The 12631-nt window shown below is 37.6% G+C and overlaps 1 long non-coding RNA gene across 2 annotated transcripts; it reads right to left on the reverse strand.

Moving 5' to 3' along the window:
• Positions 1–7329: 7329 nt before the first annotated feature.
• Positions 7330–11600, reverse strand: LOC122140373. Of its 2 annotated transcripts, XR_006157022.1 has the most exons (5): positions 11060–11600; positions 10871–10934; positions 10671–10761; positions 9773–9831; positions 7330–7793 (listed from the first exon to the last, which is right to left on the reverse strand). It is a non-coding gene; the product is annotated as an uncharacterized LOC122140373 (long non-coding RNA). The 2 variants fall into 2 exon arrangements; XR_006157021.1 differs by lacking the exon at positions 11060–11600 and having other exon boundaries at positions 10871–11018.
• Positions 11601–12631: the final 1031 nt, after the last annotated feature.

Raw genomic sequence — 12631 nt, forward strand, 5'->3', positions numbered from 1 at the left:
TTTGATGAGACAGGCTAAACATGAGAGGAGCGGAGTTAATTGGGTCCTAAAAGGCGGGGGCGAAACCAGCTTGCCATAATTAAAGCCATCAGGCAGCAAAACCCTCTGGGAACTGGCGGCTCCCTGCTATCTCAGTATAGAGATATGCAGGCGGCTGCCTAACAGTCCACCCCTCCACCCCATGTGTTTCTCTGCAGGCACGGGGTGCACAGCAGGCGCGCGATCTTCTCCAGATGTCAACTTCACTGAGGCGCGCCCAGGACACCCACGGACTCAGGGTGACGGCATCCGGGACGGGCTGGAAGCCAAGCCCGTGAAGATGTCCTGCTCCCCCCCTAAAAGGGATTCGGGGATCTCCCACAAGGAACCACTTCTCTCCCCTCCATGAGGTGACCAGCACGCTGTTGATGGTGAGGAGACTGCTTACTAGGTCAGAACACATCCGTTGCCTACGGTGTACAACGAAGGTCATGTGAGAACTGTAACTCCCTGTTTGGCTGCTCTGACTGTTCTCGATTAAATTCTGCCGCTGCGATCCTGAAGGCCGGCCAAGGCCCATTGCCCAGGTGCGTGCTTCGAAGCAGGGGTTAGCGGCATAGAAACAGTCGGCCAGTGAGACAGCTGAAGAGGGACTTCAAGGAGCCTGATCGAGAACAGTGCGCCAGCACTGACGCCCGCTGGCATACGATCATTTCGTGTCAGGCCACTGCACACGTATCGACGGGACACTAGAGGAGGTTCAGTAGTACTTTTTATTGCTCTATCAATGAATGGATTTATTGTCGCTGGTGTAAAGAACAGAAACTGCTCTTTGTTAATAATTGGAATCTTTTCTGGGAGGCGACCTAGGCCTTTTTTTCGCGCTGATGGCCTGCAACCCCCGAAGTCGGGAGCAGAGGCTCTAATTGTCACGAAGCATCTCCGGACTCCTACGCGCCATTGTGACTAGTAAGACAATTCTCCACAATCAACTTGCTATGATGGCTTTTTGTTCTACCCGCTAAAATGTTTCGAAGTACTTCGCTGTCCAATCTAATTAAGATTTGTGGTCTGTTCCTTCCGAATAGTGAGGTCAAAATATAAATTTAAGGGTAGGGAGAGTAGAAAAAGAATCTATCGTGATTGTAAACCACAGAATTCACGACATAATCAAAATAAGCATGAAATAAAAACTATTTTTAAGTTGGGGCTCATAAACATTAGCTCACCACACCCAAAGAAGCACGTTACTTGTAATGAAATGATCACAGATAATTTTTGTGATGCACATCGACTTTACCTGAAACCTGCTAAAACCAAATGATTATATATTGGTTCCTACAATGAGTCACTCCACCAAACTACTGTACTAACATTAGCCCTGTCATACTGGTAGATGGGGGAGGTGTTGCAAATAATATATTCCAGTGTTACCAGAAAACAGGATACAGGTTTAAATCTGTTTTGAAATACTTATGCCTTAAATGTTACACTGGTCAGATATGCAAAATAAAATCTATTGTATCTCTTTCTCTGGCTACTGTGTATAGACCACCAGGGCCATAATACAGAATTCCTAAAAGAATTTGGAGATTTCCTCTCAGACCTGTTGGTTCTTACTTCGCTGATAAAGCGCTAATTTTCAGAGATTTTTAACATTCACATTGATAATACAAATGATTCATTAGGACTTGCGTTTACTGACTTATTAAAGCTGTTTTGGAGTAAAGCAAAAATGTCACCGGGGCCCACTCAATCGTTTTAATCATACGCTAGATGTTAATTATATCGCATGGAATCGATATTACTGACATAGATATATCGTACCTCAAAGTGATATGATGTTACTGACCATTTTCCTGCATCGTGCATTTTGCGTATTGAATATACTAACTATGTAGCTTCGCGTTATCGTCCGGGCAGAACTATTGTTCCAGCCACCAAAGACAGATTCGCAAATAACCTGCCTGATTTATCTCAACTGCTCTGTGTACCCATAAATACGCATGAACTAGACAAAAGTGACTGGCAACATGGGCACTATCTTCTCTAATACATTAGAAGCTGTTGCCCCCATCAAATTGAAAAAGGTTAGAGAAAAACGTACTGTGCCATGGTACAACAGTAATACCCACTTCTCTCAAGAAAGAAACTCGTAGTCTTGAGCGCAAATGGAGAAAAACTAACTTGGAAGTTTTTAGAATTGCGTTGAAAAACAGTATGTCCTTCTCTCAAGAAAGAAACTCGTAGTCTTCAGCGCAAATGGAGAATATCCACAAACTCATAGAAAACAATCAAAACAATCCAAGGTTTTTATTTAGCACAGTGGCTAGATTAACAAATAACCAGACGCCAACCGATCTAAATATTCCCTCACAGTAAATAGTAATGACTTTTAGGAATTCTTTCAAGATAAAATAGAAACTCAGAAATAAATAACAAATGTAGATCTCCCAGCACCTAATATTTAGTTTTATCCATCGCACAAAGATAAACGGCAGTGCTTACAACCCTTATAGGAAGGAAGAGCTAAATAAACTTATCCGCCTCTAAACCAACAACATGTTGATTAGACCTGTACCGCTCCTACCTGCAAAAAAATTATCTCTATGAAGAATTTCAGTCGGGGTTTCAGGCCCCATCATAGCACAGAAACTGCACTTGTTAAAATTACAAATGACTTGCTTCTTGCTTCAGATCAAGGCTGGCTGCATTCTCATTGCTAGTTTTACTTGATCTTAGTGCTGCGTTCGACACCATAGATCACGACATACTCATAGATAGATTACAAATCTATACAGGTATCCAAGGGCAGGTTTTAAGATGGTTTAGATCCTACCTGTCCGATCGCTACCACTTTGTTTATCTAAATGGGGAGTCATCTCATTTATCACCAGTAAATATGGAGTGCCACAAGGATCTGTCCTAGGTCCTCTGCTATTTTCAATATACATGTTGCCCCTTGGTAATATCATTAGAAATACGGGATTAGTTTCCACTGTTATGCTGATGATACTCAACTATATATCTCAACAAGACCAGGTGAAACTTCAAAACTATCTAAGTTAACAGAGTGTTAAAAATGTAAAAGATTGGATGACAAATAATTTTCTCCTATTAAATTCAGATAAGACAGAGTTATTACTTATTGGACCAGAAAACATTACACAGAATCTCGTAGATTACAATTGCAATTAGACGGATGTACTGTTACTTCCTCTACTGTCAAAAAATCTGGGTGTTATATTAGACAGTAACTTGTCTTTTGAAAATCATATTTCCCATGTTACAAAAACAGCATTCTTCCATCTTAGAAACATTGCCAAGCTACGAAACATGTTACCTGTTCCTGATGCAGAAAAGCTAGTTCATGCATTCATGACCTCTAGACTGGACTATTGTAATGCACTTCTAGGTGGGTTGTCCTGCGTCCTCAATAAACAAGCTACAGGTAGTCCAAAATGCAGCGGCTAGAGTCCTTACCAGGTCAAGAAAATATGATCATATTACCCCAATTTTACAGTCTCTGCACTGGCTACCTATTAATTTCTGTATCAGTTACAAAATATTATTACTTACTTATAAGGCCCTTAATGGCTTAGCTCCTGCGTACCTAACTAGTCTTCTACCACGCTACAACCCATCACGCTCCCTAAGGTCACAAAACGCTGGACTTTTGATAGTACCTAGGATAGCAAAGTCCACTAAAGGAGGTACAGCTTTTTCGCTTTTGGCTCCCAAACTCTGGAATAGCCTTCCTGATAATGTTCGGGGTTCAGACACACTTCCTCTGTTTAAATCTGGATTAAAAACACACCTCTTTGGCCAGCATTCAAATAATGCAACTCATAATTTTGGACTGCAGTTATATCTGATCAAATGCGCATTATTATTCTTTAGCTTGGGTTAAACTAATTAATTTTACTTGGCTGGAACAGCAGCTACGCTAATTATGTTTCTATTTTTTTGTTTCTCTGTTTTGCCACGGGATTTACATCCCGTGGTAACTAGGATTTACACAAGCTCCAGTCTGGATCCAGAACACCTGAGAAGAGATGATGCCAACCCCTCAGAGGACCTCTGATGATGCTAACCCAGAGACAACATACAGAACTACCACATTTTGCTATAAGTTTGATTGCATAATTGCTGTTAATAGTGTTTAATCATCTGTTTTGTTTACGTCTTTTTTATTGATTTTTCTGAACATTTCTGCCATATACACATAAACTGACAGTCACCACTCATAAGCTACTACTAAATATTGTAGAAACTTATTTTTTCTGTAAAGTTGCTTTGCAATGATCTGTATCGTAAAAAGCGCTATACAAATAAAAATAAACTTGAATTAATTACCAGCCAGTTTGAAGGTTTTGGGGACATATCCTAATAACAATGAGGTATTAATAATAGTCAGAAAGAGGATCTATGACTTCTGGAAGCACCTCTTTTAGGAGCTTAGATGGAATAGGGTCTAACATACATGTTGTTGGTTTAGATGATTTAACAAGTTTATACAATTCTTCCTCTCCTATTGTAGAGAATGAGTGGAACTGTTCCTTAGGGGATCTATAGTGCACTGTCTGATGTGATACTGTAGCTGATGGCTGCATGGTTACAATTTTATCTCTAATAGTATTGACTTTAGAAGTAAAGTAGTTCATAAAGTCATTACTGCTGTGATGTTGGGAAATGTCAACACTTGTTGATGCTTTATTTTTTGTTAATTTAGCCACTGTATTGAATAAATACCTGGGGTTATGTTTTTTTCTTCTAAAAGAGACGAAAAGTAATCAGATTTAGCAGTTTTTAATGCTTTTCTGTAGGATAGGTTACTTTCCCGCCAAGCAATACGAAATACCTCTAGCTTTATTTTCCTCCAGCTGCGGTCCATTTTCCGGGCTGCTCTCTTTAGGGTGCAAGTGTGCTCATTATACCACGGTGTCAGACTGTTTTCCTTAACCTTCCTTAAGCGTAAAGGAGTAACTGTATTTAAAATGCTAGAAAAGAGAGAGTCCATAGTTTTTGTTACATCATCAAGTTGTTCTGAGGTTTTGGATATGCTAAGGAATTGGGATACATCAGGAAGATTACTTACAAAGCAGTCCTTTGTGGTAGAAGTGATGGTTCTACCATACTTGTAACAAGAAGTAGAATTTACAGTTTTTAGCTATATGAAGTTTGCACAAAACTAAAAAATGATCTGAGATATCATCGCTTGGCTGCATAATTTCAACACCATCAACATCAATTCCATGTGACAGTATTAAATCTAGAGTATGATTTCGACAATGAGTAGGTCTTGAGACGTGTAAGATGTGCTCCCTTACACAGTGCCTGCCCGATCGCAAAATCGAAAGTGAACTGCGACTGCTAGTGCTCATTTCAAAAGTGATTTATATACCCCACATATTGATAGCGGCTCCCTGATGCGTGGAAAGTTATATACAATATTAGTGGGAGTGGACACAAAAATCACAGGAGTGGATGGGAGCATGCGGTAATGGTCAGATTTTCAGCGAGAGCGGGATCAAGTAACAAGCCCCGCGCTATCACGCAGCAGTGCAGTCAGTCAGTGAGTGCCAGAACAAATGACGTCTATAAATAAACCACACAGAACAGAACCCCACTATTCAGACAAATACACATAATGAAAAGATATGCGTAATTTAATACCTTGGAAAATGGCATTTAAGACTTTTTAATACTTTTAAGACCCCCGCAGGACACCCTGGAAAAGAAACAATAAAAAGGGTATATTAACCAAAAGACAAACACAATAATGAATATACTTGCAATGGACACTTGAGTCAGGACAGTGATTACTGCTCTCTCAATCAGTCACACAAACATATTCTACAACTCTAATGGCACCATCAGGACCATGCCATGTTTTTTTTTTTTTAATTCTGCCTTTCAGAAGCTACAGAAGATACTGTTATGCTCATAAGTTTACATAACCCTAGCACAGAGATGAGCCAACTCTGTCCAGGAGGGCAGGACAGAGTTGCTCCAACCCTGTTCAAACTTACCTGCCTGTAGCCTTCTAGTAATCCTGAAGACCTTGATTAGCTTCAGGTCTGTTTAATTAGGGTTGGAGCGAAACTCTGCAGGGCAGTAGCCCTCCAGGACTGCCATTGCCCATCTGTACCCTAGCAGAATATGCAATCATTATAACAAAATAAAGCCCTATTCGCATGGGATTAGTATTACCTGGTGACCTCCAGTCATTTGTAATAAATGCGGAGGTTGCCTGTGATCTTAATCCCGTGTGAATCGGCCATTTTCTGTAATTTGTAAAGTAAAAATTCCCCCACAAATGACCTACCATTTTTCACCGAACACTGTGTGCCTTTTTATCCATCTTTCGCGAAAAATGGAGCTGCGTTGGATTGTTTGATAGTATTTTGGGTGCTGTCATATCGCTACACAATTTGCAGAAAGCAAAGCTGAAAAGTTTTTGAGGTTAATGTGTTACAAATAAATCAAGCATAAAGCTTTTGATGTATTTTAACCTGGTGAAATGTAAATGACACAGGGCACGAAACTATATTAGTTTCTTTTTTTTTTTTATCCATCTAACCGGACCATAGAACGGGACTCTCAAAGCCCTGACATCAGGGTATCCGGGAGTTAAGTAAGTAAATTCGAGTAAAATCACTGGCTTTTATTGTGCCATGCGAATGCTTCTCTTGTAATTTGGGTGTGGGGGGTAATTTAAAAATCACACAAGGTCCCCAGATAATACTAATCCCTTGCGAATAGGGCTAGGGTCACACCAGGTCCCCAGATAATACTAATCCCTTGCGAATAGGGCTTCAGATTTTAAATATTAGATATTTACATTTACTGATTTTATAAAAATGAAAATGTATAATTTATAAAGATGTTCAAAAGTTTACATACACTGGATGACCCACAGCTGTTTTTATGTTTGGGGGATAGTTTTTTCATGTGTCCAGAGCAGTACAGCTGCCTGCTGTTCTTCAGGAAAATCCTCCAAGTCCCGCAAATTCTTTGGTTTTTCAGGATCTTATGAATATTTGGTCCCTGTCCGACAATGACTAATAATTTTGAGATCCATCTCTTCACTCTGAGGTAAAATGAAGGACTCATACACAACTATTATAAAAGGTGAAAACATTGTTCACTGATGCTCCAGAAGGAAACACAATGCATTAGGAGTTGGGGATGTACATTTTGAACAGGATGATGAGTTAATGTTTCTTGTTTTGTTTAAATATCATATCTGTTCATTTAGTACTGCCCTTCAAAAGCTACATAAAATACTTTTTTTATGCTTATTTTCAGAAAGAAAAAAAAGAGTTTTCCCTGATCATCCAATTCAAGTAGTTCACATCCTGTCTCTTTATAAATTGTGTTGCTTTCTTGAAAATCAATAAATGTGTTTAACTTTTTGAAAAAGTCCCTCAATTGTCCTCAGTGTAAAAAAAAAAAAAAAAAAAAAATCTGATATCATACATTCATTGCTGGAAAGGGTTCAAATATGCAAAAGATGCTGGAAAACCTGAGAAAGTGAAGGATCTGGAGGATTCTTCTGAAGAAAAGCAGCCATTTAAACTGTTCAGGACAAGGGACTCATGGAACACTATTTATTTTTATTTAATCAGCTATAATTCTGGCTAGATGACTAAATGTAATTAAATGATATTTTATTTCAGTGAAATATCAATACTCCATCATCCTCTGCCATGTCCTTTCTATTCATCATGTGGAAACTGTCGCCCTTGGTTCAAATGGTTCATATTTTCACAGTCCTTCAGATGAATGGTTGGATCTGGGAACAGAGGATCCTGTAAAAATATAATAAAACACACTTTCTCTAAATACATTTTACAGTTTTAATTGTTTAAACACAACTTAGTGTGATGAAAAAAAAAATGATAATACAAATGAAATGAAAACAGGTGGCTTTTTGTTAGCTAAACTATACAGCAAATTCAGGAGGTCACATATGTATATATAATAGAGAAAATAAGCATATTTGGCCTGCTGTCGTCTGGGAATGGAGGTGAGAAAAGCAGTGATATATAGACTTCCTCTGATGCTAATTGGTTGGATTATCTGAAAATGTTCCTCCTAAACTTTGTCAAAATAAACTTAATTAATAATTGGAAAAAAATCAAAGCTAGTCAAAGTGATTTAGTAACTGAATAAAATATAAGATAACTTTAGTAATTGAATGGTATTCAAAAACTGTGTTCAAGTTACCTGAATGATGACTGTTCTTTAAAGACCAGGGGTCTCATTTATAAATGTTGCATACGCACAAAATGGGCATAGAAACATGCGTACGTAATTTAAACTTGGCGTAACTATGTACGCACCATACGGACATTCTAGACCATGCGTACAAACTTTTTCCTGGAGTGAGAAAAGTTATTAAGTAAAAAGCTATTTTAAACTCTGTTTTCATGTCGATATACACTACATTTACATATACATTTAAATTAAATACTCCACTCGCATTAATGGAGATAAACACTGAAATTACATAATTTTACAAAAAACAATTACATAATTTTATTAACAATAGGCTAAATAACTTTCCTGTGGTATGCTATCTTTTAATGACAGCGAGGAGTGCTATAGGTGCACAATAATTCATCTTTAAACTAAACTACAGATCACATGTTATGAGAAATATTTTAGCGAGAACAATGATCAATGATGCGCACTCACTTCGATATTATGGTGGACACTGCTGGATTCAGTGGTCGAACCGTCCATTGTCCGGTATAGGACCAATGATAATAGCTTACTGTACAACCGCAGCTGCACGGAGGTGTTGTATGTCTCAACAACATAATGAAAAATACCACTATATTTAAAGGAGAAAACTAGGAGAAAATGGTAAGATTTGCACATTTCCTTTTTAAAATACTTTGTCAGTGACGAGCCGAATCAGACAATTGTATTTTCACTGCAATAAATATGGGCCTATCTATTTCCACTAAAAATAGCTAAAAGATATTCATCAGCAAAACTGCATAAATTTAATTGATTTGAATTATTTAAAACAATTGAAATACTATTTGGCCAGTGTAAAACAATGAGATCAACTCTATTCTAAAATATATCTGAGAACAACTTTAAACCATTTTGTTTTTATGGATATTTTCATATATATTTCATATATAAGGATGCTGGATAATTTTTAGCAATAAAAATTAATTTGTATGGCACAAATGGCATTATAGTCCCCATCTCATATTTTCTTAATGTCTCGGTGTTAAACATGATGTCACGTGCATGAGATATATATATATATATATATATATATATATATATATATATATATATATATATATATATATATGGAAATGATATGCAGATGAGGTTATGCATAGTAAAATAAGGCGTTGTAAGCTCCATAAATGGTTATTTCGGGGAGGAGACGGCATGGAGATGCACGTACACGCAATCTTCCCCCTAATGGGATTTATAAAGGGATTTTTTGCGCAGGTTCTGGTGTACGCATGATTTTTTAAATCTGAAAAAACTTTTGTGTGTACGCAAAATCTAGCATTTGTGCCTAAATGAGACCCCAGCAGTTTTCCAAAAGAATGGCAACATTTGCTATCTGACCTAAAAACATATATATACACATACATACACACACACACACACACACACATTAAATCACATCATAATAAAACAAAATACATTGTAGATTTCTAAACATTAAAATTAGAACACTGACACAAACAAAGGGGAGTGAAATTTTTGGTGCACTTTGAACATTATGATATATTAACAAATGAAGACGCACCATTTCTCCTCCAAGGCTGTCTCTGGTGAATCAGAAGTCAGCTGCAGTGTTTGGAGACTCTGAAATAAGATGAGCAGAATGTGTCTGCAGATTTGTCAATGGGGAATATGTTAAAAACTAAAGCGAGCTAAACTAACATTAATTAATAAACTTGTATGTTGTACTAAAAGCTAACGTTTTACAATTTACGTAGCAGTTGCTAAGTAAGTTACAAGTTAGCAGTTTACCAAGATATCTAGACTAATTACCATAGACAGTAAAAGAAATGGACACAGCGACCCCGTTGGATTCAACGGAGACAAGTGAAGTCAATTAGAAGCACGCACTTCCTGGGGGTCGAGCTACTGCGCAGACTCAAACTCAGCTTGATGACGTAAATGTCACGTGAGCAACCTGTCTGACAATTGTAAGTCTTCTAATCGCTGTGCCAAGAGAAATCTGAATCACCCACCGAATCTTGCAGACGTTGTTGAATAATTTTGTCCCGTGTCTTTTATGGACTCTCTATGGGCTTCTCCCTTGACTTCTATTTTTACAAAAACTGCTTCTATGGGGCCATAACGTAAGATACAAGGTAATGGGGCCTTTTATACATTTTCGTGTTTCTTTAGAAGTAATGGATGGACAAATGGAGTCTTTAAACGCCTCAGACGTAAAGTTATTCGCTGTCAAAGTGACGCCAAAATGAATGGGAGTCAATGGAATGCTAACAGCGGGTGGGGGCCCGCTAGCCAATGGCGGCGCCCAGGGATGCTTCAATAAAATATGAAAACCCTGCCACCCTGAATTTTACAACATAAAACAACTCAAATATATCCATTACAACACTTACCATTAAGTTTTGGTAAATAGCTATATTTATAAATAGCTTATTTAAAATGTTTCTGTAAATTCTTACTTTCTTCTGATATAAATCTCTCTGGACGCAGTGACCACGCGCTGACTGAAGGCCTCTGAAGCGGGAACAAACGGCTCGAAACAACACAGGGCTAGAAATACAGTTTGAAAGAAATGATACAACATTGAACGAATCCACCAATGTTAATGTTATGTTCGGATAAACATGTTATTTAAATGCTTTTATGTATTCATACTAACCTTCGTCTGATGTAAATCAGCGAAGCACCTAAAGCGGGAATAAACGGCTCAAAACAACGTCATGCTAGAAATACATATTGAAAATATTACAACATCAAACAACGTTTGATGTTATGTTCTTGTAAAGGTTTTTTTTTTTTTTTTTTTTTATTTTTTTTTTCCAGAATGGTTTTATATATTCTCACTTACCTTCGTCTGATGTAAATCTCTCAGAAATTACCGGACCCTGTCAGCCAGAAGCCCTTCACTGCAGAACAAGAGTTCCGCGCGTGCAGGGGTAAGGACAGTGAGTCGATTCCAAAAAGAGTCGATTTACGGGCGTCAAGAATTGCGACTCTCGTGTAAATCAGCTCTAAATGCGAGGCCTGGAATGTCAGTGCGTGATATATTACCGATCATTACCTCTATTACCAAACTACAACAAACCCCGAGATACAGTAATAGTGTGGATTTTATTGTATTAATCTCACTCAAATTTTGCGATTCTGTTCAAAAGACTCGTTTAGATTCATTCAGTTCGGATACATTTAAACTAGCCTACAGATTTAAAATGGACGATTCATTTTTAACCGATAAATACCCCGAAAAAACATGACAGCGCTTGCTCCCTTAATTACGACATTAACCATGGTAGGCTACTAATAAAACCAAAAACTCACCATGGTAACCATAAATTAACTATGGTACACTAACCATGGTTGATTTTAATGAGGGCTGGTTGTACTGGAAATCTCTGAACACGTCTAGTGCTAGTGTGTTCAATCAGAAATATCCTGTATCCGGAAATCTCTGTGCATCTCAAGTGTATGGTCGTGTACGGGACTCAGCACACTTGCCTGGGAAATTTTCGTACACGGGTCGTAGGCTACACCTTAAGTTTCACTTAAATTTCCCATGTCATATTTATCCCGTAAATTCCTCTTTTCACGCAGTCAATCTTAGACAAAATCAGATGTCAAAAATGCAGTTTTACAACTTAAACGTTTTACTATGTTTACTTGTTTATGGTTTAATAAATACAAGGGGGGGGGGGGGGGGGGACAGGGTTCAAACATATTTTCCATTTCATAACTTCTTTTCCAGACTTCTCTGTAAATGTTTTCAGGCTATATTTCATAATAAAAAATAAAAATAATAAAGGGTGTAAGAATGAAAGGTTAAATTCACACTACTGAATTCACAATTTAGAACTGTTGTTGTCAACCAAATTCAATAGCTGGTACCTATACCATTAAAAGTTCACTGTTTTTCGTACCACAGCAAACAATATTGGGACTATTTAACTATTTGAAATGCAAGTATACATATTTTAGCACACCAGGGTGACTACGAACATGAAATTGTCCAGCCATGGCTTCCTGTTTCACAGAAACATAAATATGAGGGAAAACAAAGGCCAAATTACCTTAATCATCCATCACAATGAGAAAAAACTAAGAATAATTCTGATGTGCAGCTCTTGTAGAAAGAAAGAAGAAGGAAGTTACACCAGACTAGAAGAAGTGGTCTGATGTAAGTTATAGTCTGCCTTCTGGTGAAGGTGGTTGACAAATTGCTGAAGTGTGAGTAGACCAGCTCTCTGTATGCAATATTTTTGCTTGTTTATATCTACATTTAATAGTTTTAATGACATAAAGGAAAAACAAATTGAAATAATAATAATAATAATAATAATAATAATAATAATAATAATAATTTAATAACAGAGTTCACAGGAATTCATAAACACCAAGATGTAACAAGTACCCTCGATATAGGTTG

Source organism: Cyprinus carpio, chromosome B18 (assembly GCF_018340385.1).
Source record: "Cyprinus carpio isolate SPL01 chromosome B18, ASM1834038v1, whole genome shotgun sequence".
NCBI lineage: Eukaryota > Metazoa > Chordata > Actinopteri > Cypriniformes > Cyprinidae > Cyprinus > Cyprinus carpio.